The sequence below is a fragment of the Neomonachus schauinslandi genome, chromosome 9 (genome assembly GCF_002201575.2).
Source record: "Neomonachus schauinslandi chromosome 9, ASM220157v2, whole genome shotgun sequence".
In the NCBI taxonomy this organism is placed as follows: domain Eukaryota; kingdom Metazoa; phylum Chordata; class Mammalia; order Carnivora; family Phocidae; genus Neomonachus; species Neomonachus schauinslandi.
The window spans coordinates 62,149,463-62,174,676 of NC_058411.1; the positions used below are offsets into that span (position 1 = coordinate 62,149,463).

At 40.1% G+C, this 25,214-nt stretch overlaps 1 protein-coding gene and 1 non-coding gene across 3 annotated transcripts in view; one reads left to right on the forward strand and one right to left on the reverse strand.

Moving 5' to 3' along the window:
* The window catches only part of NPAS3 (neuronal PAS domain protein 3), an 840,191-nt gene that overhangs the window by 323,720 nt on the left and 491,257 nt on the right, over window positions 1–25,214 (reverse strand). The window lies entirely within an intron of this gene.
* LOC123325979 lies at window positions 14,914–15,049 on the forward strand. The gene has a single exon (XR_006540798.1). It is a non-coding gene; the product is annotated as a U4 spliceosomal RNA (small nuclear RNA).

Consider the following 25,214-nt stretch of genomic DNA (forward strand, 5'->3'; position numbering starts at 1 on the left):
CGAGGAAGACGAAGCAAGATTTGTGCTAGTGATATATAAGAATCATTTAAAGGGGAGATGAAGAAAAAAAATCTCCAAGTTTTTAAAAAGAAACACTTTTTGTAACAGGCTGCATTTTAAAATGTGATTCTCTGTCAAGCACTTCATCTCCATGTGGTTTCCAAAGGTCTGTGAGGGGGACGCAACGACCCGAGCAATACAAAGAAGTGTACGGCAGGCAAACTACTGTTCTAAATATATGATGTGGTTCCCATGTCTCTGAAATAAATGTCCCACAGGCAAAGAGACCAGGAGGCAAAGTCAAGCAAATAGGCACGATCAGAATCCTTAAATAATCAAGTTCTAGTATTTGCTCAATCCCCATTTTTATATTAGCAAAATAAAAATGTAACTGGCACAAAGAAAGATGGATTCGGAATGAGAAAATGAATGAAAAATACTCATAAATGTTTAAATTGGTATTACTGCATTGACAACGGAGGGGTGTATTTTTTCCATTAAGTAATGTTCAAGTGTGATCAAAGTTGTCTTGGAATACCGACATTCAGAGATGGAAGATTAATATTTATTTGCTTCCACTTCTTATTCTAATGATAACTCTCTACTTAATTGGCCTAGTTAATTTATGAAATCAAATCTAGATCAGTGAAATTGACAAGTAGTCATTGAGGAAAGGATATTACAGTTTAAAAGCATGAAGGATAGCAATATAAATGATATATGTTATGCTATTAAGCAAGTCACTATAAAGTGAATTACAATGAGCATAGAGGGAATTTATTTTACAGTGTCAAAAACACATTTTTTATGCAATGTACAAACTTTGTGTCAAATGGTCAATCTCGACAAACTGATTTCTCTTTCTGAAAGCCCAAATCTACATTTGGATAAAAATCAATTATACCTGAGAGAAAGTAAAGTATACATGGGACATGGGACTAAGGAAAACCTTCGTTTTCCTGTGCTCTTTAGAAGCTGTTAAGGCCTGTCTTTGCTTTCACTGGGGGATAGCATAACCATGGCTGCCCGTGAACTAATAGTTAGTTGCTCATCGAGTGGGAAATGAAGCTCTGTTGCCATCTCCAAGTGAGGATAGCTCTGGTTCTCCTGTGGAGGGCAGAGAAGCCAGCTAGGGAGCTGGCAGAGTTGGTTTCACTCCGGTCCGTGCCCCCTCTTGTGGCTGAATGCCAAGGTGAAGTGACACAGGGAGAAACTGTGTCCCTCTCTGCGGGAGGTGTGCCTTTCTCCCCTGCACGAAGGCCCACTGCATGTCCTCTGGCGGTTCAGCATACCTTTACCCCAAACACTCCTAACCGGAACTGGGAACGCTTTCTCCAAGAAAGAATTCCTCAACAAAACATATAGTCATGATCTAATGAAAAACAGAGGCACGTGAAGGACACTGGATATTTCCTGAACTAATAGCTCAAAGATCTGCTGGGAAAATTCAGCACCTTTTAGATCTTACTTCTTCCTAACCCTACTAAATTTTAGACACATTCAAAGTTAAAGTGGGTAAAAAAAATGTAGCATCAATATGCTTTGCTTATAGCCAGCACGCAACAGATATTCACTGAGTTGAACTGACAAAATCAGGCCTGTGATTTTTGATACCAAAAAAATACATCAAATCTCTTCTATTTCTTTTTAATGTGCATTATTTACTACATCCATAAGTATCTCAAGTATCCAAACACAAGAGGCAGAGTCTTTTATATATTCAATATTATTTTTCTTAAAACTTTAGTGATTATTAAAATCAATTAACAGTGAACATTCTCCAAAATTCAATCTGAGAGCTTCTCTTTTCTCTCTCTTTTTGTTTTACATTAAACACAATATGGCAATTTATTTAGATGCTTAAAATGAATACAAAGGGAGATAAAGATGACAAAATTATACACACTGCAACAGTGTGTCATAGATAATATAAATGAATACATCAGGGTGGTGTTTAACGATAAAACTAAATATCTAAAATGCAGCACTCCTTGGCTTGCCTCTTCAACACAACACACTTTCATACAGATCTAAAAGGTGTCAAAATTAGTAGCTGCAAAGTCAATACTTGCATGTGATCTTAGCTTAAAAGAGTTCAGAAAACAGATCTGAAATACCAGTTTTTGTTTCTGTGAGCTGTAATGTCAAGGATATTCAGAACAAGAAAAAATTCTATAGTGCAAGAGAGTCCAGATGTATATCTTATGTGGCCGGCCTCTGTCACAAGATTGTACAGGGGTATGTTCAAAAACTAAGTACGTCCAAAAGTCCATACTAGTACAGTTTCAAGCTTTTGCTAGCTAAACTAGAGTGTTTATTACACAGCAAGGGCAACACTAAAAAAAGTCTATGATGGGTACACAATAAACGATATCTAAGGCATCACTTGAATAGGTCTAAAAGACTGGGAAAATATATATTTCAACTATTCAGAATGAATACATGAAAAAAAATTGATTTTCCCCGAAGTCTACTATATACATTGGACTGGTAGCTTGTATGTTGGTCCTACACTACCATGTGAATCAGGATAATGCTTCCCAAGAACATCCAACCAAACATTTTACAGAGGGAAAGATGTTGAGAAGGCAGATACCAATAAACCTCTGCTTTTCCTCATGTGCGTTCGTGAGCCATCGCTTACTGGTTTTTCACATTTATTTACTGTGTCTGTCACAGCAAGTTCTGGAGCAAGGTCAGCCAATTGTGTGTCAGAAACTTAGGAATAACCACTGGGATTGCAGTGGCCACATCTCCCACAGCCCCGATGACACAGCGCTCAAAAGGCAGTACCAGTTAGAATATAGCTTTGCAGGGGCACCTGGGTGGCTCAGGCATTAAGCGTCTGCCTTCGGCTCAGGTCATGATCCCAGGGTCCTGGGATCGAGCCCCACATCGGGTTCCCTGCTCGGCTGGAAGCCTGCTTCTCCCTCTCCCACTTCCCCTGCTTGTGTTCTCTCTCTCACTGTGTCTCTCTCTGTTCTATAAATAAATAAATAAAATCTTTAAAAAAAAAAAAAAGAATATAGCTTTGCAATCTCTTTTCTTCATTTCACTTACTGAGAGCTTATCATGTTAGATCAAAACTTTTACACTGATGCCTCAGTACATTCTGAACTGATTGTCTCTTTCCACCTGTAATGTTCTTAGAAAAATTCATTTGAGATTGTGGGTAGGAGTACACATCAGTTATGGAATGCATGGGACCCTCCTTGTTGAGTTCCTAGCTATCTTGCTCACCAGTGACGTTACCCTGGATAAACTACATAATCTGAGACTCAGTTTCCTCATCTGTAAAATGGAAACAAAAATTTCTTTCACTTGTTCATAGTTTAAATGTACTAAAAATATGTTAACTATAGTTAGCACAAGACCCTACACATTGTTAATGATTAATAAAGCTTACCTCATTCTATTTTTATTAATTTCTTAATGACACTCACCGAAGTTACCTAAACCAGAAACCTAGGCATGTTTTCCTTCCTCCACTTCTCATATCTGCACATTTTGCCAGTTTAACTTCCTAAGTCATTCCCAAATTTTTGTCCTTCTCTTTGTCTTTCCATCCTTTCTTGACCTGAGTCATGGTATGAGCCCTCATTCTCTATCTCTTTATAAACCACTCTAAAAAGTTAAATTTGATTCAAAAGCAGTATTTTCATCATAAAGAAAAAAATCAAAGATGACAGATGTGTAAAAGTTAAGGTGATTATCTCCTATAATTTTACTCCCTTGGGCGGGGGGAAACCAAAAGAAACAAACTTTAAACCGTTTTCTGTATATTCTTTCCCTTCTTTCTATGTATACACTTATGTGTTTTTTTCTATGTTTTGCATGCAGTTTCCTTGATTCATTTTACTGAACAATTTGCAGTTATCTTTCCTTAGCATAATTTAGATATACCTCATAATTATGTAACATTCCATTTTATAAATAAATTTATGGTCAAAATTTTAATCAGTTCATTAATTCTTGCATCAATTACTCTTACAAAGTTTCCTGACAGTTTCCTTTCTTATAGTGTTTCACCCCTCAAATCTAGATTCTATGAAACAAACAGAATAGCCTATCTAAAATTCAAGTTTGATCCTCGTACTATTGCTTAAAATCCTTCATTGATTCCCATGAACTGGAGGAAGTTCAAGTTCCCTAAAATGAGATACAGTTTTCAATGATCTCACCCCTGCCTACCTTTCCAGCTTCAAACCCTTCCTTTCTCCACCTTAATCTTTTGCTTGTAGCTCCTTCAAGAGTACCATACGTCATACTGTCTCTACTTTCAAGAATGGCTTCTCCTCTCCCCTTTGTTCTAGAACAGGTGTTAGCAGACCTTTTGTAATGGACCAGGACCAGAGGCTTTGTGGGTCATATGGTCCCTATCACAACTTAGATATGCAGTTGTAGGGCTAAAGCATTACAGTGCTGGACAGTACATAAATAAACATGGTTATGGTTTCAATAAAACCTTATTTACAAAACAGGCAGCCACGCTATATTTGATACATCTTGTTCTAGGCAAGTTTTCAGCTCAGATGACACCTCTTCCAGGAAACCTTCTCTAATACTTCAGTTCCTACCCCTGTTCCCATAACACTCAATTCAAGAAAACATTGCTCTGCAAACTATCAATGTGTTTTTTTCTTTACCAACTGGCTACTTGAAGGCAGAAACTGTATTGCCTTCATCTTTGTGTCCCCAGCACTTATATGCATAACATTTAATAAGCATTCAATAACTATTAACTAAAATAATAAACATGTATGTCTGAACTTATTAAAAAAATTATTACTTCTCCCTCCCCAGAAAACATTCCAATTTTGTGATTTCCACAATATTTAAGTTCATCAACTTCTTTCCTCCAGCATTTCTTAACTAGCAGTTGCATCAGAATCATGTGGGGGGCTTTGAGAACACGGACACTGACAATACTGGGGTTTTCTCCCAGAGACTAGGATTCAGAAGCTCTGGATCTTGCATGTGTTTGTTTGATGTGCCTACCAGGTGATTCTGATGCATGCTCCAATCCTGATGCAAAGAGAGAGCCATTGTGTCTTTTCCAATTTTCCAGTCTCAAACAACCAATCTCCAAGTCCCCCACCAGTGTGGCACACCCCGGCCAACCCCCTCAAATCTGGGTCTTCTAAGCATCCTGTTGGCCTTCCCAGTCTGATATCAGCCTCCCCATTCCCGTGCTTTTCACTCTTCATAGGGAAAAAATGACCTTTCCCAAACATCTGCAAGTCTGTCTGAAACTTACAGGTCTCTGCAAAACCTCTCTGAGTGTATTGTAATAATCTTGACTTCCACCTTACCCCCATATTTTTTGACCACAAATACTCTGCAAAGGTCAAACAAACATACTTCTTGTTCCCTGCAGGGAACTTCTGTTTAGGTCCATCATTCTTTGATTGAGTTTGAACATTTTACTCTTTTTAAATGGTTTCCATTTTAATTCTACCTGTATGTTTTATTGTAAGCCTTTTCAAATCATCCCTGGAAACCAAAATAATATAATCATATTAATAATAAATGCCTTTTTTTTTTTTGCCTTTGCACATACTCTTTAATGTGTAATCCACCCTGTACACACACACAGAGCCAAACCTGTCTTCTTACAGGTTTCTCTGAGTAAAAGGCAACCAGTCACCCAGTTGCCCAGGACAAAAACCTCATAGTCACCCTCACTCCCATCAGTTGGCAAATCCTATGGGCTTGACTTTCATTTATATAGAACCTGGTCATTTCTCACCACCTCCACTGCTGCCACGTTGCCCGGGTAGCCACCATCAGCAGCCTAGAAGATTGTAATAGCTTGTCTTCCTACTTCCATCCTAATCTCAACAATATATTAACAAAATAACAACTAGAGGTATTTTTTAAAATAACAGCTTGAGGTAGAATTAGTTATTCTTTTAAAACCTATATCAAGTCATGCCACTTAAAGCTCTTGATGGTTCCAACTTGCTCAGAACAAAAACAAAGTGTCCTTACACAAGCCTGTAGGCTTCCAACATCCCGTGAAACCCTCTTATAGCTCTAACCTGATCTCTTCCTTTTCCTCCACCTCACCCCTCTCCAGCCACATTCCTCTGTCTGGACTGTTCTTTTCCCAGATACCTGCATGAATGGCTCCTTCTGTTCCTTAGGTCTTTGATCAAAAGCGGCTCTCACGGAGAGACGTGCCCTCATCAAAAATGTATCACTGTAATCACCTCCAGCCCCAGCACTTCCTGTCCCCCTTTTCCTCCACAGCACTTTTTCACTACCTGACACGCATGTATTATATTTGTTTGTTCTTTCCTCCCACTGGAAGATAAGCTCCATGAGGACAGAGAATTTTTTGTGCCCTTCTGTAAGGACAATGACTGGAGCATAATACGTATTTAATAAATAGCTGTTTAATGAGTCAGGAAGTAACTCAATTTCCTCCTCCCCTCTTTCTGTCTTAAGTTTTACTTAAGCTTTCTATTGGTAATTTCCCCTCTTAACTCTACTAGAAAGAAAAATTATGTGACAACTTCCTTCCTACCTGCCTACCTGACTTCTTTGAAGGATGTTGACATCAACTACTCTCTTTTTCTGCTTATATGAAATTATAGATATTTAGAATTGAAAGTAATCTCAGAATACCGCGTAGTCCATCTTCTTCATGTTATACATCAAGGGGTGACAGTGAGCAACGGAGACAGGACAAGGAGGAGTCATTGGGACCCCTAGTCCCATTCCAATGCTTACTCCTCTGAACCACACTGATCCATCCATGACATCCTCATCATGAGGGCAGACGTGCTTTCTGCTTGATGCAGCCTAAAACAAAGAAGACCTTGCTTCCTATTTCTGCATTGGTCAGAGAGTTTGGTGTAATACTTAAAACCACAAAGTTGGCAAACAGAAAGGTGGACAAGAAGTACAGTCATAGGATTATTGCCCCAGCTCCTCCAGCTAGTGTGGCTCCCCTCTCAGTCCCCACATGAAAAATGGAGGTAATGATGGTCCTACCCAGCTTACAGATCTGCTGTGAGCATCAAATGTGATAATGGATGTGAAAGCATTTTGGAATTCATAAAGGACTGTACAAGCATAAGTCTGTTATTAACCCTGAACAACTATCTAATATGAGCAGGGCTTTTGTTATGAAAAAGACAGGAAGACAGTGTATAATTAGCTAGAGTGTGAATTTATCATGTAACTGGAGAAACTGCTCAATCATGTGGTAGGTTTTTAGTATCTCCTTACATAAAGATAGCAACATTCTCATTTTTTCCCCATGGGATCCACAAATCCTGCATTTATCTTTAAGACCCTTCTCAAGACTAGGGTCCGACTTGTAGTCAGGCTGAATGCTCAGTAAATAGAACTTCTCTAAAATGTTACCATCTTTCTTAAAGTGTGTCTGATTAACTTTACTTAGAGTCTACAGGGAAGGAACTTCATGAAAGTTCATTTTCATTGTTCTTATATTAAATAATGAAAAAAAAAACCCCAACATAGCTCTTTGATAGAAACTAGAATGTTAACATCTGGTATAAGATCCTTTGGCAACTGCTAAAGATGTGATCAGCCTAAATGAACCATCTTACATATGTTTGGGGAATTCCCACCTCTGAAGATTTTTACTATAAAGTAGGCACAAGGCTAGAATTAACTTTGAAAGGCTTTTTCCTTCTTTCCTTGGGTATCTCTATCTGATATGAGAGTTGGTTTCTTGGCAAAACTTGATTCTTTGAGCAGTTTTTTTGTTAAGCCTATAGCTCAATAGGTCCCCATTCTTACAGCAATGGGATTTGTTCCAGCAAAATATTTCTTTCCTATTGACAGTTCTAAATGCTTAATAAAACCTAAGTTATAGTATTTTCTAAAGGTGGCTACACCAGTATATCCATCCCACATGCTCTTCTTATGAAAAAGTCCATCATCAAGAGGTAGGATCTGCATTCCCTTTCCTTGAACCGGAGCAGAACTCTGTGAGAGCCACAACCAAAATAATATGGCCGAGTGACACTCACTACATGACTTCTGAGATTGCTTTCTCTACCTGGCTTTCTTCCTCTTGGGACTCTGACGCTTGGAACTAGGCACCATCCTGGAAGGAGGCCAGGCAGTCACATGAAAAGGCCATAGGCATGTGCCCCCCCCTGCAAAGTTCCAGGTGAGATCTCAACGGATAGGCAGTGTCAACTTCCAGAACTATGTGGCAATGCACCTGCAGGTGACTGTAGCTTCAAGTCTCTGAGCTGCCCAACTGATGTCAAATGAAGCAGAGAAAAGCTATCCCCACCTAACACCACCTAGATTGCAGATTCATGAGCAAAACTGATAGTGTCCTCATTTCCACCACTCAGTTTGGGGGTGGGGTTGTTAGGCAGCAACGGTCAGAACGTGTATCTTCTTACCTTCACATACGCATTTCTATTGGTCAGTTAGAATTCTAAAGCCTGCCGACTAGACAGCAGTCCAATTAATGGCTGGAGAGCACTGAGGAGCAGGAATGAAAACACTGAATTCAACAGCCTCTCTTAAAAACTCTCCACTCAGGTAGTTGCAGGGATCCTTATTATGAAAAATGACTTTCTTTCAAACAAAACAAAATGAAAAAGCCTTAATGTAGAAAAACTAGATCCCATAAACACATTGAAGGCACTGCATCAGAAAGCCATGTGGACTTTGTATTCGCTCTAAATTACTATCCACAGCATCAGGGCAGATTTCCAGTAATTCCATACTAGTCGTGAGATCTTGAATTAATTACATACCCCATTGTGCCTCACCTTCTTCACTTGTGAAGTGGATATAATTGTACCTACCATGATCATACAGTTGCCACAAAAATTTACTCAGTTAATATTTATAAAGCACTCTATGACCAGCACAGACTTATGCGATTTTTTTAAAAATTCATCTACTGATTGTGGCTGTGCATAGAAAAGTATTTGATAATTCACTTTTTATCCTGCATCCTCTGTAATTCTCAGCTAAGACAAATTTTTAAAAGGTTTATCCAGTTGTTTGTTCTGTCCTCATCCCCTGACTAGAAGCAAAGTTCGACAGGGATTAATGCTTTCCACAGTACACTTCCAGAAAATGTTTTTAATTAGTATAAGGAAATAATCAGTAATGAAGATGGACAGAAATACTATGCTTCTTTTGGAGTGTCCTGACCAACTTATAAGAACTATAAATAATAACAGTTTCATTGCTTGATTATTAAATTCTAAATAATACTTCTCCAAATTCAGGCTTCCAGGGTCCAGCCGGGTCTTAATTGGGCCACAAAGCTCGGAATTCAACTCAAAGGAAAAATTTCAGCAGAATGCATTCAATACAAGGCAAGACTGCCTTTTAAGTGTGACAGTATATACTTTCCCCCAGTCCCTGCTGTATCACAACCGCACTGCTGAGTCAGTGCTTGATAGGGCCAATGATGTTAGCACAGATAATGATTTCATGGGAGGATGAGGATAAGGGAAAAAAATGATAACCACTCTTGTAATTGTCTTGTCTCATGACAGACAATGCTTTGTGAAAATGCTCCCAGAACTGGGTCCAGACAGAGGATGAGTTAAACCTGCTGAGCAGTTTTCTGATTCTCTGGAATTAGTGCCTTCATTAATATTTTAAAAAATAATTCTCTTAGACTGATGTGCACAGAGCAGCATCCACAAGGTAGGTCCTTTTTTTTAGGGGGAAAAAAGAAACCCTCCAAAAAATAAATGTACTTATATACTTATTACTTCTTTCCATTTTGGCTTTCAAAACAGGAGACAGAACTGTTTGCTAGAAAGAAAGGACCAAGTGGCCACACTTTAAGGGTTTTCTGTTAACACATGGAGCATAGCTTTCATATTTTCTATGGATCTTTATGCAGTTATAAGTTTACATACTCATGTATTTATTAATTCTGCTTTTCTGCCTTTCATGAATAAATTATGCCTAGCTAATTTCCATACGAGCCTGGTGGCCTTCTCTAGGGCTTTAAATCAGAGAGTCTGGTGAAATTTTATGTACATTCAACAACAGTTTATAGATACATTCAAAAGCATTTGACGTCATCCCCAACTGCTTAAAATGCTTCTGGGAGGAAATGGTGACAGGTGCATTCGTGGACAGGTCACACTTGTAGTCTGAGGGAGGATGGCCTGATCAGACAGTCTGTCCACTACTGTTACAACCAGTTACCACAGTGCCACTTTCGGGGGTTTGCTCAATTAGAGACCGAAATAATTAAGATGTTGAAGAGTCACATTATCCATCTCTAATCTAGTTCAAGTCTCTTCTGACGTGCATTTTATTTGCATTTCGAGCGTGATGATTTATCACACCTTCTCTTATTCTCTGGGGAAAAATCAGAGCCAACAATGGCAACTTTAAGAGATTCTGACTTTGGCTGAACACAGAAAATCATTAGTTTTAAATCTAAAGGCTCCTTATTGATCCCGAGGCCTCACGGCCACGCCGCACATACCCCACACTGCGTTCATTAGCGAAGTCCCCGCCACAGCAAACAAAGGCTGCACAGCTCCACCTGGACGGTGCTGAAACAGGTGGGGCAGTGAGCCCCTCCGCTCCATTTCTAGGTGTTTTGCTCACCGAAGTACAAAGCAGCTGCATATTACAAGTGCTTTCATGCATTTCTTTTCTTTGAGTCGCTTCAGGCCAAGGAGCTAGAACCTCACGTTTAAAATGAGTCCTCCAACAGCTCCAGTAAAAGATGAATCCCCTGATTTTCTCCTCCAGTGTGGCAGTTTAACCTTTAAGTGATTTCCAGCAGGATCGTGATTCTAAGTAACACTAGATTATCTTCCATCTACTCTCCCCCAACGAGGGATAGTTAGCTCTTTTGTCAATTTACACATTCTTATTACGATGTCTTCCGTATATACATATAAAAAATGAAAGTCATATTTGATCTGGCGCACATGTGGAGTCCGAATGTAGACGAATCTGAGCTCGAAATCCTTGTCTTTTCTTCCTTAAATTCCATTTTAGGAAATTTGGCCCCGGAGTGTGTGCACACACCAGGGCAAGCACGCAAGCCCAGGGGCAGACCAGTACACGAACTAAAGTGGTTCTGGCTTTGAGGATCAATTTCCAGGTGGGAAGCAATTTTATGGGCACTGGTATTATTCCAACTCACAGATTTAGTAAAAAAAGAACTGAAAAGGAAGAACGTCAATTAACAAATATATTACAGAAGGGAAACTTTCAGCCTAACTTTTTTTGATCAGTGCCCTCAAAGAAGATTAAAAAAAAAGAACTCTTCAGCATCCCTGTGTCTTCTCAAAAGGCATAGTGTTGTTAGAGGAACAACAGTAAGTTAATGCTAGTAATATTTACTTGATAACCAAATTGGTGACTACTACTTCTATTACGGGAAAATTCGTTAAGAGATTAAAAAAAAAAAAAACTTCTTGCTGATCATCATCTGTTTTTTCTACTGTTTGTGTTTCTCTATTCTAAAAATCTAGAATTTGAGGCTCTCGTTAGGAAAGTCAGGGACTTCTAGTGGAACGATCTTGGCTTTGGTGCTCAAACAGATCTGGTTGGTGGCTAAGCCTGCCACCATCATGTTTCAGAACCTTAAGGTTGGGTCCATCGTCCATCTCTTGCTTCTCCAAACAGCTCCATCTTCTTTCCCACACAGTCCAATATTTGGCAGGCAGTCAGTCTCCTGCCTCCTCTAGAAGCCCCCAGAATATGCTCATCCTGACTCTATGGTTTTTGCTCACGCTTCACCCCTCTCCTCATATGCTATGCATCTTGATTCGACCCATCTTTCTAGAAAAGCTCCCATGTCACCTGCTCAGACACTCCTTTCCCTAAACCGTTATTTTAGTTATTGTAGACACCACACAATTTAGTATTTTATTATCTATGATGTATCTATTGATCCTGTATGATTACACAATGGATTTGAGGCTAAACTAAGAACACATACAACCGAATACTGATAAAGTTAATATATATCGTACCTTATATGTGACTAAAACAAGGGAAAACACAAATGAGTAGAATATCAAAGATAGGTTTTGTCTAAAAAAGAACACAAAGCATACTGGTCATTTTTAAATTTAGTGTATAGAGGTTAAGCATATTATATTCTACAGGTCTACCATATAGTCTATGTGATCTTGGACAACTTACATAACTTTCCTAAGCTTCAGTTTCTTCATTTGTAGATTGGGGATAGTAACAACAGATTTGTGTGTGTGTGTGGGGGGGGGGGGGTGGTAAGAATTAAACAATACATGTAGAGTTCTTTAAAAAGTACCCGGTATACAGCACATACCCGACAGAAGCTAACAATGGCAACAACAGACATCATGATTGAATAAATGTATAATGCCGTTTTTTAGTTCCCTGATATTAGTATCCCATGTGACTCATCTCCCTACTTACTGTAAACTCCTTAAAAACAATGTCAATATTCAAAATGTTTTCACTCTCTTGAGCATCGGGGGCACTTAATAACGTCTCAAGCATAGTTAAATATCATAGTTTAATTTATGGGGTTGACAAAACTAAAGGTTTCATTTACTTACGTATTCATTTCACAATATTTATTGAGCATCTACTATGCACAAGGCAGGAAAACTGTGTCTCAGAACACTGACAGAGTGCTTGTCATTATGGGTTTAAAAATACAAGTTCAAATTGATATTATAAAGACATAATTTGTTTATCGACCACTCAAGTGAAAACCTTTGAAGAGTTTAATGGTGTGTGATTAAAGGCGGCACACACACACACACACCTTAAATGAGTCAAAGCAGGATCCCTGTGTACTATTTCCACAGGGGGCAGAAGGGCAGTGAGGACAAGAGAACTCATCGCGGTGGTAATAAAAGCTAACATTAGTGGAGTGCTTACTATGTGCCGGGCCCCTCAGGTCACATGTGTGGGGGTCCAGGCAAGCACAGACGGTGCCCTCCAGGACCAGGCAGTTCTGCACTTGGTGTCTCACGGGAAGATGGGAACAGCTCCCAGCTCCTCTCCAAGCAGAGCCCATGACGGTAATTCGAAGAACCACCCACCCGCATGGCCCGTGAGGAAGGATGCCACGCTCTGCATGACTTGTTCCACAGCTGTGTCCACAGTCAATATTTATGGGCACAAATGATCACGAGCTTTATCTTCAGCATTATGCAAGTCCACAGCGATCAGAGGATTCTATCTTAAAAGTGAACTGGGAAACATTAAAAGGGGGAGATATCTCCAAAAGTATCGTAGAGAAGCAGTGGCTTAGGCTCTCTGCTATGTGCCGGCTACCCACCCCTGCTTTGGCATAAATTCAGAAGACAGGACCTCAGATTCTCACTGTATTGCCGGGAGCGAGCTATTTCAACAATGGAGTCCTGTCATGTACTTGACCAGTGCAGCCCCACGGTTGCCGTAAGTTAAGCCCAATTCATCTGAGGTACAAAAATTTAAAAAAAATTAACAACAACAATAATGAACCTTTTATACACATGCCGGCCTCGCTAGAGAGTCCCACATAGAATACGGAACTGGGGGCCACCATGTAGATTTGTGGCATGGCCCAGGGGACTCCAGAGTCCAAAAAGCAATGAATGCATTAAGCGAGTCCATAACTGCAGTTTTCTCATGTGTGACAGATATAATATCCCTCATTTTACTTAACTGTTTTGGGATATCATGTGTGAATGAGCACAATGGAACTGGAAAAAAAAAAAAAAAAAGCTTATACAAACCGTGGGCAGGGACTATAGCTTTTTATGGCTGTGGTTCACTTCTGGAGAAGGAGGAGGGCATGTTTGGCAGTGACCTTCTGGCTAGGGTACACATTTTGGATACATCATGTCCAGAATCCAATGTGAAACTTTCCTTGTACTTCAACTGGGGACAGGCCATGTGCTGCAAAAACCTATCATTTAAATTGCCGTTGTTTTCAGACAGATACTACGACTCTAAATAAAATCCCTGGGCCACATCACATAAAGCAGGGATGGCGGTTGCCCCAACACAATTGAACTCTTTGCTAGAGTAAAACATAAATTATTCCACTGTGAGGTTCTAATTGGGCTGGTTTGAGGTATGGGTACTTGAGACGGGAATCTATTGCCAAGGGTTACATGACTCCAGGCATATTTTCTTTGCCTCAGTTTATCCATTTGTAAAATAAGATTAATGATACTGGTGGCATTTACTTCAGGAATGTTGGGTTCAGGAATATTAGGCATTGTTTTGGGAACTGTAGTGCATACGGAGCTTACTTAATATTTATAGACCTTTGAAATCTCCTTATGTGTAGAGCTGTTTAAGTATAAATTATTATTAAAATTATTAGCCTTGAGAATTCTAATTACTGCTTCATTATTTTTCTCATTATGCTCATTCTATGGGGGCTTTCTTGTAAATATTCCAAATGAACTATTGCCTTTATTGGATAATCAATTTAACGTTTGTTGGAAAGCTTTAAAGACACAAAGTATGACATAAATTTATAAGATCCAAGGTGAGACAAATACATAATCTCTTTTCCTCAAGAAGTTTTTGTAGGAAAATATTACTAGTAGGATGATGGTTACTTAGAATTTATTTGAGATTTTTTTAGTGGCTTTGAACCTATTTTTGGAGATGGGCTGGCTGAAATGCCATGATCTCACACCAACAGAGACACCTCCAATTCCCATTAGAAGCTGCTGGCCTTAAAAGGGCTGAGGTCCAGCCCTCTTTGCTTTCTTTTGAAGCCCCTGTCCATTGCTGCAATTCTTAAAAACTTCCTCAGTTGGCTCCAGTGGACACTATAGGAAACAGACAGGTGACAAGAGCATTGGCACAGAACATTCAAACAACAATCATCAGAATTACCCCACTCTCTGCCAGGCATTTTCTACAATGTGTTACACACAAGATCTCATTTAATCCTTACACCTCAAAAAAGATAGCCAAGACAGCTTTGCGCAGTGGCAGTATCGTAGCCAATGAGGTTTATCCGAGGCGCGATTATTGCTAATTGAAAAGATAGCCAAGAGTATTATCCCCATTTTAAATACAAGTAAACGGAAATTCAGAGAGACTAGGTAACTAGCACGAGATCCCACTGCTGTTAGGGCATGGAGCTGTTAGCATTCAAATCCAGAGCAAGTTCTCAGGACCCTTATGAGTTCCAACAAGAGTTCCTGCTAAGGCTTTCCTGGTACCCTATGTGAGAAGGTCCCTGTAACAATTCAGGATGGACGTGTTACGCCACAGTAACACGTAACGTCACTTTCTGAGTGGTTTAAAAAACGGTAGCTTATGCCTCACTCAAGCTCTATGTCCATCCTGGGTCACTAGGGAGTCTGCTCCATGCCATCTTTCCTCCAGGCTGCACGGCAGCCACCACTCTATCATGGACAAGGGAAGAGGAACTTCAGAGAGTTTTGTGATCAAATGTGAAAGCCTGTGTAAAATATGTCAGCTCTACTCACAATAGCTCAGTGGTGGGAGCTAGTTATGTGGTCCTACCCAATCCCAAGGGCACAGGGGTTCAATTCTCTTTGTGTCCAGAGGAGAAGACAATCCGATGTCCGCAAGCAGCACGAGTGACTGCCGTTGGACTGTGGGCATGACCTAGTCCAACACTTTCAGGGTATAGGTAAGGAAAGCCTCTAGAAATGTTGTCTAATTATTGCCCAGTTAACGGGAGATGGAGGATGAACAACAGCTCAGGTTTATCCAATCTACTAATCTTTTCCAACACATCCCCACGTGAACTCATTCCCTCTAATGATTATTTCCAGTTTACCTAGTGCTCAACCATGAAAAGAACAGAGCTAAAAATAAACCAAGTAAAAGTCACCATTATTTGTGACTGAAGGGGAGAAGAGTTTCCTCATCAGGAGCCTTTCCCTTGGAAAGCATTACGACACATTCACAGCCCTCGGGTTCCACAAAAATCACTGCTGTCAACCCTCAACCAACCCATGAACTTGAAACTATGCCTGTCCCCACTTTACAGATAAGAAGCTGAGAGTCAGGTCAATTCACCTTCCCCAAGAGGAAATGGCAGAGCAGGATGTGAATTAGGGGCTCTCGTCTAAGCTTGCCCTAAGCTATGCTTCCTCCCAAAGGTTGCATAAAAAGCAATAGCCTACACCCATAACCTCACCACTGGATACTGAGCACAAGCTCAGATTTCAAACTGGAACTGGTCTGTTGGTAAAAACATGGCAACAGCTCTGCTTAAGGGCAAAAGTCTCACGGGAAAGATACATCCTAACCAAATGTCTCTTCCTCCATGCGATTTTCCCTACTGCCCATCAGGGTGTGATTTTTTTTCCCACTTAGAACCCATAACACCTTTTATGAACACATTTTAAGACATCTGGCCCATATTGACTCTATAGGTGTTAACTATTATTTTCTGACAATAACAATCCTATAGAAGGCTACAAATGGAAAGGCTTTTAAAAATTAAAAACACCAAAGTAAATCTATTTTATTGAAATAGGCAGAACAGTTATAGCAGTGGTTTTGATAGAAATCATTTATACAACACCAACATAGGCTTCTTAAACTGCCCAGACTCCCCAAAGCAGTTAAAATCAGATGAACATCGATCTCTTTTGGCTAATGCAACATTGAAACTCCTGAAGTTTGGGGGAAGATCAGAAGAAAACTTGACCAAGAGCTTAGAAAAGTTTATGATGTGTAGGCAATTTAGAATTCCAAGAAAAATTAAGTATATACATTTTGAGGGAGAGTGATAGGTTTTGAGGGAATAATTAATTGCATGCCCCAAGTGCAAAAACCAAACATTCGTTTTTATAACATGGAGTTGTCTAGTTACCAGATTTAGAAAATTGTGCAAAATAAAACAGAGAGAAAAAGAGAGAGGGAAACTTAGTTATATTGCTTGTGTATTACTATACATGCTAAATGTATTTTTATCTGTCATCAACTTTTTTTTTTCCTGTTGCAATTTAAAACCAGCTTACCTTGAACTGTGAAATAAGGGTTGCCCTGTAGGGCAGTGCATTATACAACTCAACCTGCCCAGAGGGAAGAGAGGGTTAAAATCCAGAGATCCCCAAGTTGTACTCCAGCATGATGGCACAGGGGGACCGTTTAGACTTGGAGTCCTGAGAGTAATTATAAAACCACCTTTATTTCCATTGCCAATGTCACTGATAAGAAACTACAAAATAGCATGCTCCTAACACAGCTGTAGGCACACAAGCACATCTGTAACGGGCCCTCTAGTCACTGTGTGGAAGGCCCCATCCTTGGTGCTACCGCAAAATCCCTACAGGAAGAAGGATCTAGCAGTCTCCTTATGTCTAGCTTCCATGCATGCATTCAGCCATTCGGCACAGAGTTATTGAATGACAACTGTGTACCAGGCGCTATGTTGGGCACTAGGCAGAAATAATCTCTACCCTGAAAGAGCTTTATAGTCTACCAAATGTGACAAGAGAAGAATTTAATGAAGAATTTATTATAATGAAGAATTCTATGGAGAAGAGAGAGCATTCTTGGGTGCTCACAGAAAAGGGAAGGAGCCTGACCTAGTTGGAGGATATGAAATAAATAGTATTTAAATAGTATTTAAAGTGAGGGCTATGCAATGTTTTCCTTCAAGACATGCTGCTACAAGAAAGGGGGATCCAGTCTACCACATAGAAATAATTAACTTCTGTACACTTCTTAGAAACACTAGGAGAGGAAGTCATTCCCATTTTATAGATGAATCAGAAATGAACTGATTTAACTCAGACTGCTCAGCTGGATGAATCTCAAATTCTAACCAGGTCTTGAATTTAAGGTGACCTTGATTGTGAGCGCCCATGTAGTAATACGGATGGTGATCTCCACTGGAAGGCTCCAGGATTGTGATACTCAACCAACTCAATTTGCAGACTTTCTCACAGATTATGTGAATCAATTTTAACACTTACACTTGAGTAATATTTTAGAGTTTTCTTATAGCATGCCCACATAAGAGAGGATCATATGACTAGTCAATTTAAACAAATAGCCAGGTTAACTTTTTTTTTTTTTGCCACTTAGTTACTGATTATTATTGAATTGACTGAAAGGACTGGTAGATTTCTTTCATATATCACAGAGCATTTAGCTAAAATTTCACACTGCGAAAGGGTTGACAGGAGGACTGCACTGCTTTCTAAAATCAAATCTCATTCCAAAGCTGTTAAATTTCTATTTCAGATAAGACAATTAACATGTTAATGCTTTCTTTTGCAAGAATTTAACTGCAATGAAAATAATTTTTGCTAGATTTAGTGAAATTAACCTTTATTCATAGAACTTCTCTCACAGAACTTTAGGGATTTTTTTCCTCTATGTGACTTAAAAGAAGTTCCAAATCTCAAGACATATACGGAAAAAATAAATCTGTGCCAACTTTACTAATTACTATCAAAATAGAGAAAATTTAAAGTAATTCAGAATATCAAAAACAGCTTAGATTGTGACATGAAAGAAAGACTGATTATTTCTCCTTAAAATGTTTTTGGAATTTCCTTCAGGATATTTTCATGCATTCAAGTCTACATTAAGCAATTAATTTAATTCTAAGCCACTGAAGTTTTAAAAAATAGAATACTGCTTGAATCAAAAGGAGGAGTTTCTCTTTAGCAAATGTGAAAATGGTCCAGGACTTTATTTGCCTAAAAGTAAATGAATAATGAATGAAGCCAAATTATTACTTTGGAGGAAAGTGGATGTTGAAGAGTGGAATTCACACAAATGTCACCAAAGACTAGTGAAGTCATTTGGACAACTTGGCAGGCCAGAAATGGTCTTACTAGAATATTCAAACTTCTTGGATTAGCTACTCCACAAAAGCCATGGCACTGAAACTATTTCTCATCGCATGTCAAAGGGAGAGATGAGAAAGCTCAACCGATGTGTCTTGGAGAACCTTTCATGGCTTCCATTATGGCTTCCATTATGGCTTTCTTTGGTTTGCATTTAATCATACACAAAGACACCAGAATATGATGAGACCTTGACTAACACAAGGCTCCTGCAAACAAGGGGTGTGCGGAAGATTGGCGTGGGTGCCGTTCTGCCTCAGTAAAAGGAGGCATCAGCTGGGAAGGAGAGCTGGCACAGTCCACAGATCCTACCAAAGCCAGCCCAGAAAGCAAGCTGCACTCACATGTGCTAAGAGTAAGTTTGTACTAAGGGGTATCAGAGGACTCCATCATTTGGAGTTGTGGGGGGGGTAGGTCTAGGACATGGATGTGTGGAGACCCCATATCATTTTACCTGACGGGGAAGAAAGAATAGGATTCCCCGCTAACACCTGATGGGACGAAAAAAGAGATTAATGGTTCCCAAATACATCCTACCTCACACAGGCGCGGACTGTAAGTGGGTTCCTGGGAGTGTGTCTCTCTTGGGAGTGGGAGGCTTTGCTCCAGCTGTGGTCTCCTTAGCATGCACAGTGGATACAGAAGAGAAACTTTCCAAGCTAAGGATCCTGTAAATGTTTCGCACAGAAGGTGAAAAACCCCAGCCCTGCTCTTTGAGGTCTTGAGGTAAAGCCTCTTTTCATTCTCTAACCTGCATTTTGTGGCTAGCGCTACCTCGCTCTCAATTCTGTTGTCTGGCACAAAACTGCCCAATGGCGCAGAAGCCCAACACGAGGGTAAAAGAAAATTGCTGAGCTCCAGCATTTCCCTTGTAATCCTTGGAGGACAATTTAGTACTGAACTTGTATCCAGGATACAGAACACTTTTTCCGACACTGAGAGGGAATGACACAACTGGGCATTGTGGTGTGACCTAAATTCAACAGATAAACATTTGGACGGCGACTCGCCCTCCACCTGGCATTAATCCTTTGCTCTTCCTTTTCAGGAAGATACGCTACAGCCAGGGAAGGCACCGTAAGCCATTATTGCCTCCTGATGGTATAAAAAGCTTTCGTCAGACTGGCTCTGCTCTCACTATGTTACCTTCGTGTTGGCAACTGAGTGCAAGGCAGGTGGGGAGGAGGCATGCCCTCCTGAGGGCTTGCACTGCCTTTTCAGCAGGAAGCTGAGGAGGCTTCTGGCCTCTGTCTGATCCTGATTTCTGCAGCCCAAACTCCGACGTCACCCCCATTTCTGCTTTTTTTTTTTTTAAAGATTTTATTTATTTATTTGAGAGAGAGAGAATGAGAGAGAGCACATGAGAGGGGGGAGGGTCAGAGGGAGAAGCAGACTCCCCGCAGAGCAGGGAGCCCGATGCGGGACTCGATCCCGGGACTCCAGGATCATGACCTGAGCCGAAGGCAGTCGCTTAACCAACTGAGCCACCCAGAAGCCCCCCCATTTCTGCTTTTATGTGGGCTATCTTTTAAAAGTATGGCAGCACAGGTAAACCTGCACTACGATACCAGCTCTGCGTTCTTTCCACAGGTAATCAGGAGAGGTGGAAATTCTAGGCACCTCCATAATCTCTAATTTATACCAATCATATTACAGCTCAGAACTGTAGTCTCAGGCTATCTCATGTAGGAGATGTTATAAAGCTTTCCCTGCCTCACTTATCGATCAACACCACCAGCTCTTAAAAACGATTTTAATCAGAAGGGGGATGCACTTCTCTATGGAGTTGAGTAGTAGTCTTATTATGTTCTAATGCTATTGTGCCCAGGGAAAAGGTAAATGAAAGCACTAAACGTTCATAATTGTCCGAACAGTCTTTTTTCTGCTTAAAAGGGCCATCCCATTTTAAAATTTCATGCATGGTGCTATTCCTCAAGTTTTATCATTTGTCAACAAATCAACTACCTGCTTAGCAGCCCTCATGAGGGATTTAAACGAGCCACCATGAAAACCCTAGGCATTTACTATTTTTATAACAAACTTGATTGTCACCTATGATATTTCAAAGATCACTCCTCATATAGACATCATGCTGGAAATTAGATGCAGGGCCCGCTTTCCATGGAACATTATGCAGAGGCACTCTGACTAATAAATCTTTGTAGCTAATGCATTCCAGATGGAAGCCATGTCTCACAGATTTAACCTTCCTAAACCCTTCCAAAAATTCCTCCCATCAAAAGCTCACTGAATGAGATACGTTTGATTGAAATGGGATCATCAATACATGACAACTAAGTAATAGTACAAATGATTACTGCTTGCAGGAAAATTGCCATATTCCTTCCCACAAAGACATGGTTTTGGACAACCCCCAGGACAAGAAGATGGACCTGATCTGTCTTACTGGGTAGCTTACATGCTTTTTTTCTTGAATCCTATTTGCCATTAGCAGATACGACTCAGGCAATAGCCATTTCTGTCTCTTTAACTTTTGTACATGCATAACAAAGGCTGCTAAAAGGAAGGATTGAGACTCTTGGAGGAGCCACTAATTAACATCCTGTTTAATCATGTCACCATGTTTAGCAGTCTACATCATTAGTTTATGTCAAGCAGACGCGGTGAAACATCTAAACACCTCCATGTAGATCCTTACAGAATCAGTCATGTGCAGTGGTGAGGGTGGTGTCATACAAGACTATAGATGTACCTGTAATATTCAGAAACATTGCAGATCACACCATCGCATGCTTAGCTCATGCAGCCTTCAAACTCTTGGCTTTTTCTTCTAGTAGTTTCTCAAACACAGGCCAACTTACAGCACAGAGGTTTTTGTTTTGTTTCGGTTTACGAGAGAAACGAACTTTCTGGAATGACAGGAAATGTCCCATTCTGCTGCCCATCCCCAGATATGAGCGCTCTGCACCAGAGCTCCACCTTGACCCATGAAGATCCTGAAAGTTTCACTGGAAGGTGCCCATTAAAAAGTTTTAAATTCACTCACTTCCTCTTCTACTGTCTCCCCAAACCATTTAAACTTAGGATGTAGGAAAATGCAGTAAAATTTCACTAATAAAGACTGATGAGTGAAGGTCAGACTGAATCAGTAGAATACGAATGCTTTAATGCTTCACGAATGAATGAATGAATGAAGACAAGTAGTTTTTCTTTGCTTTGTTTTTACTTTCAACAACTGCATGTTTGGTCACCTGAATTAACTGCTCCCAAACTTACGGTTTATCTTAAAATGGAATACTATTTGCAGCAACTGTCTGGATATAACCGATTACTGTGCTGCTGAATTCATACAAAATGCTTATCTCTTTAAACATGCCTGGTGGTGCTCTGTGTGGGAGAAGTGGCCCCAGCAGTTTGGAGACCCAGGCTCTGCTCTAGTTCTAACTACACACTTGTGTGATTCTGAAGCTTCTCACTCAGCCTTCAGGTGCTTCCCTTCTGCACCTGGGAAAGGAGATTGGGCGCTAGCTCAGTGGGTCTCATCCACAAGTATACCCATCAGAATCATCTCATTTTTCCTTCCAAATACACATATCTATTCTTAGAGTTTCTGACTCAGTAGGCTCTGGGTAGGATCTGAGAAAAGGACAGGTGAAGAGAACTCCCCACCTGATCTCCCGCATCCCCTGTGGAGAAACTAGATAAACTCTGAGACCCCTCGCAGTTCTCAAAAACCATGATGCCACTGAATTTATGCCCATACATACTCATGAAAATGATCTGACATGTGCCTAGGAAAAAAACATCTGGAATAAAATACCCAGCAAGAGCAATAACCGCTAACCTCTCTCAAACACATATTTTGCTCCTGGTGCTGTTCTAAGTGTGGTTCACAGATAAACATGTTTACACTCACAGAACACCTAGAAAGCTACATTATGGGTGGAGACTCTTTGTTATCCCAATTGGACGGGTGAGACATGGAGGGTTAAGTAACATGATTAAAAGCAAATTATTCCCTCATGGGTGAAATTGAGGGTCATATTCATGCTTTCCTTTTGATTTTCTACAGTTTCTAATATTTTAAAAAAATCATATACTTCTCATATGACAAAATGTTTAAAGTTTAAAAACAAATTTCATGAAGAGGATTTCATGTAACATATATCCATCGGCACAGTAAATATAGAAAACATAGAGCTATAAGCCTATTATTATGTGCGTACAAAGCCAGTCAGTTACAAAGAAAGGGTCAATTTTCCAGAAACACACCTGGTCCCCCATAGGCATGGCAGAAAGGGAAAACCTCCAGAATTGCAGAGCAACCCTCAGTTAACAAAGGGAAGCATATCAGGTCATCAGGAGGGCTGAACATTCCCGAAACCCTAAAGTTGAAGAGGAATTTCTATACTGGTCTCCAGGTAAGGAACATGATTCTGTTATTCTAAGACTTTTAAAAAATATGTCAACAACGCAAAGGCAAACTTAAGCCCACCTGACCATAAAATCTGAGCTGGGGAAGCCAGAACAAAAGGGCTCGATTAGATTTCTCATCCCATTTTTTTCTCTTTTCTGTTCCAGAATTTGCACATCACAATGAAAGAATATGCTTTCTGTGTAAAAGGCAGATCTTATCAGGAAAAGCCATTTATAGAAGAGTTCTGGTTTCTTTAATTACTCCTTAAAAGGTCTTCTAGATACTAAATAATAGGAAATATTGAGGTGGGGGGGAACTAAAGCACTTTATAAGCTAGAGGACAAGCCTTGCTCATGAGTGACACATGCAGAAACAACCCTAAATCACACAGTATAATTATCTTCTTTATGCTCTGGCTCTAAAATTCTTAAGAGCGCCTGCCCAAATGTCCTCCTCACTTTGATCTATGGTTGTAATCTTACATTAAAACTCAATCACACCGGGGAATGTCATTTTGGCAGCTTTCAGGCAGATCTTAACAACGGACCCCCAGCTGAGACAAGCCTGGAAGAGACCAAGCACTCTTCACCTCCCCAGGCAGCAGGGGCCTGGCCAGACGGGCACACCTGAGTGAGGCTGCACTTGAGCTTGGAGCTTGCCTGACTCATTCAAAATGAACCTGGTCCACGTGCACGTCTGTGCCAGCATCAACAGCCACTGTCACTCACGATCATCTCATTTGGTGGCGGGCTCATAGCAGGGGAGAAAGGCATTCTGTGGGACCTAATTTTTCTTTTCCCATCAACAAAAAGGAACCATGCATGCCCAAACATTATAAGAAACAGAGTTTAAACTTCAATAGGAATACATGTACTATGATTTTTTTTTTAAAAAAAGGTAATTGCTACATCTGATCTAACAGAGATTATCAGACTGTACATTATGAGTTGATTTTTTTATACTTACCGAACAGTCCCTCTATAGATTTTCTTTAAAAGGATTTTAGAAGAAAATCATTTGTCTATGTTTTGAGGAGCTCCTTTCAGATTAGATTAGAAAAGTTGGGATGCTCCCCACCCACACACACCTAATCCCATTCTCATGAATGAGTCCATTCCACCTCTGTGATTACAGTAAAAGTGGCGAGGGCCTAAAAACCCAGCTCCTCCTTCACAGAAACACTAAACGTGTGAGTTAAACCTGCTCTGCGAAGGCCCGGCTCCATCTGAGAGTCCACATCCAGGAGCGTGAGTGCTCTAAGTACCTTTCAGTTCCTTCCGCGTCTGTACACACTTGTTCACAAGGCCACTTAAAATTAAACCAATATAGATTTTGGCTCCAGCTTCAGCCAAGTTCTGGGATAAGAGGACATCAACATTAATATGATGAGACAAAAGGGCTTTTGCAACACATTCTCAACTCTTCCTTTTCAAAGAACAGTAGATTTTAATCTCATTATGAATTTAATGCAGAGACTGTTAGCAGACTTCAGCAAAATACAGCCCCTGACACGGAAAGCACGCACCCTGCCTGCGGATGCAGAAGACACCTGCATGGATACTTCCACATGGTGTCTTAGTACGAAAGGAAGACTTAACACAGGAGTTACAGAACATTGGCGCAGAACTTGTTTCTTCCTGCTTATTCTGAGTAGCCTTAAGAGGACTAACATCTTTTCCTTCTTCCTTAATTTCTCTTTCTATAAGATGGGTACAAGATAATGCACCAAAATCACAGGCCGATGTGAACTATTCTAATCAATTGCTTATAAAACTACAATTAAAAAGTGAAATAAAAAGAGTGAAATGTACCTAAAAGAAATCATCCATCATGGGTCACATTTTTGTGGCAGATATTTTTCATATTTATTATCCACGTTAAAATATTTTTTAAATCTATAAAGTACCTATTATAAAACAGTTTACTCCAATGTATAAAAATGACCAAGAGCCACGCGCCTGCATGGCTCAGTTAAGCATCTGACTCTCCTTGGTTTAGCCTCAAGTCATGATCTCATGGGTCATGAGACTGAGCCATGCATTGGGCTCCACGCT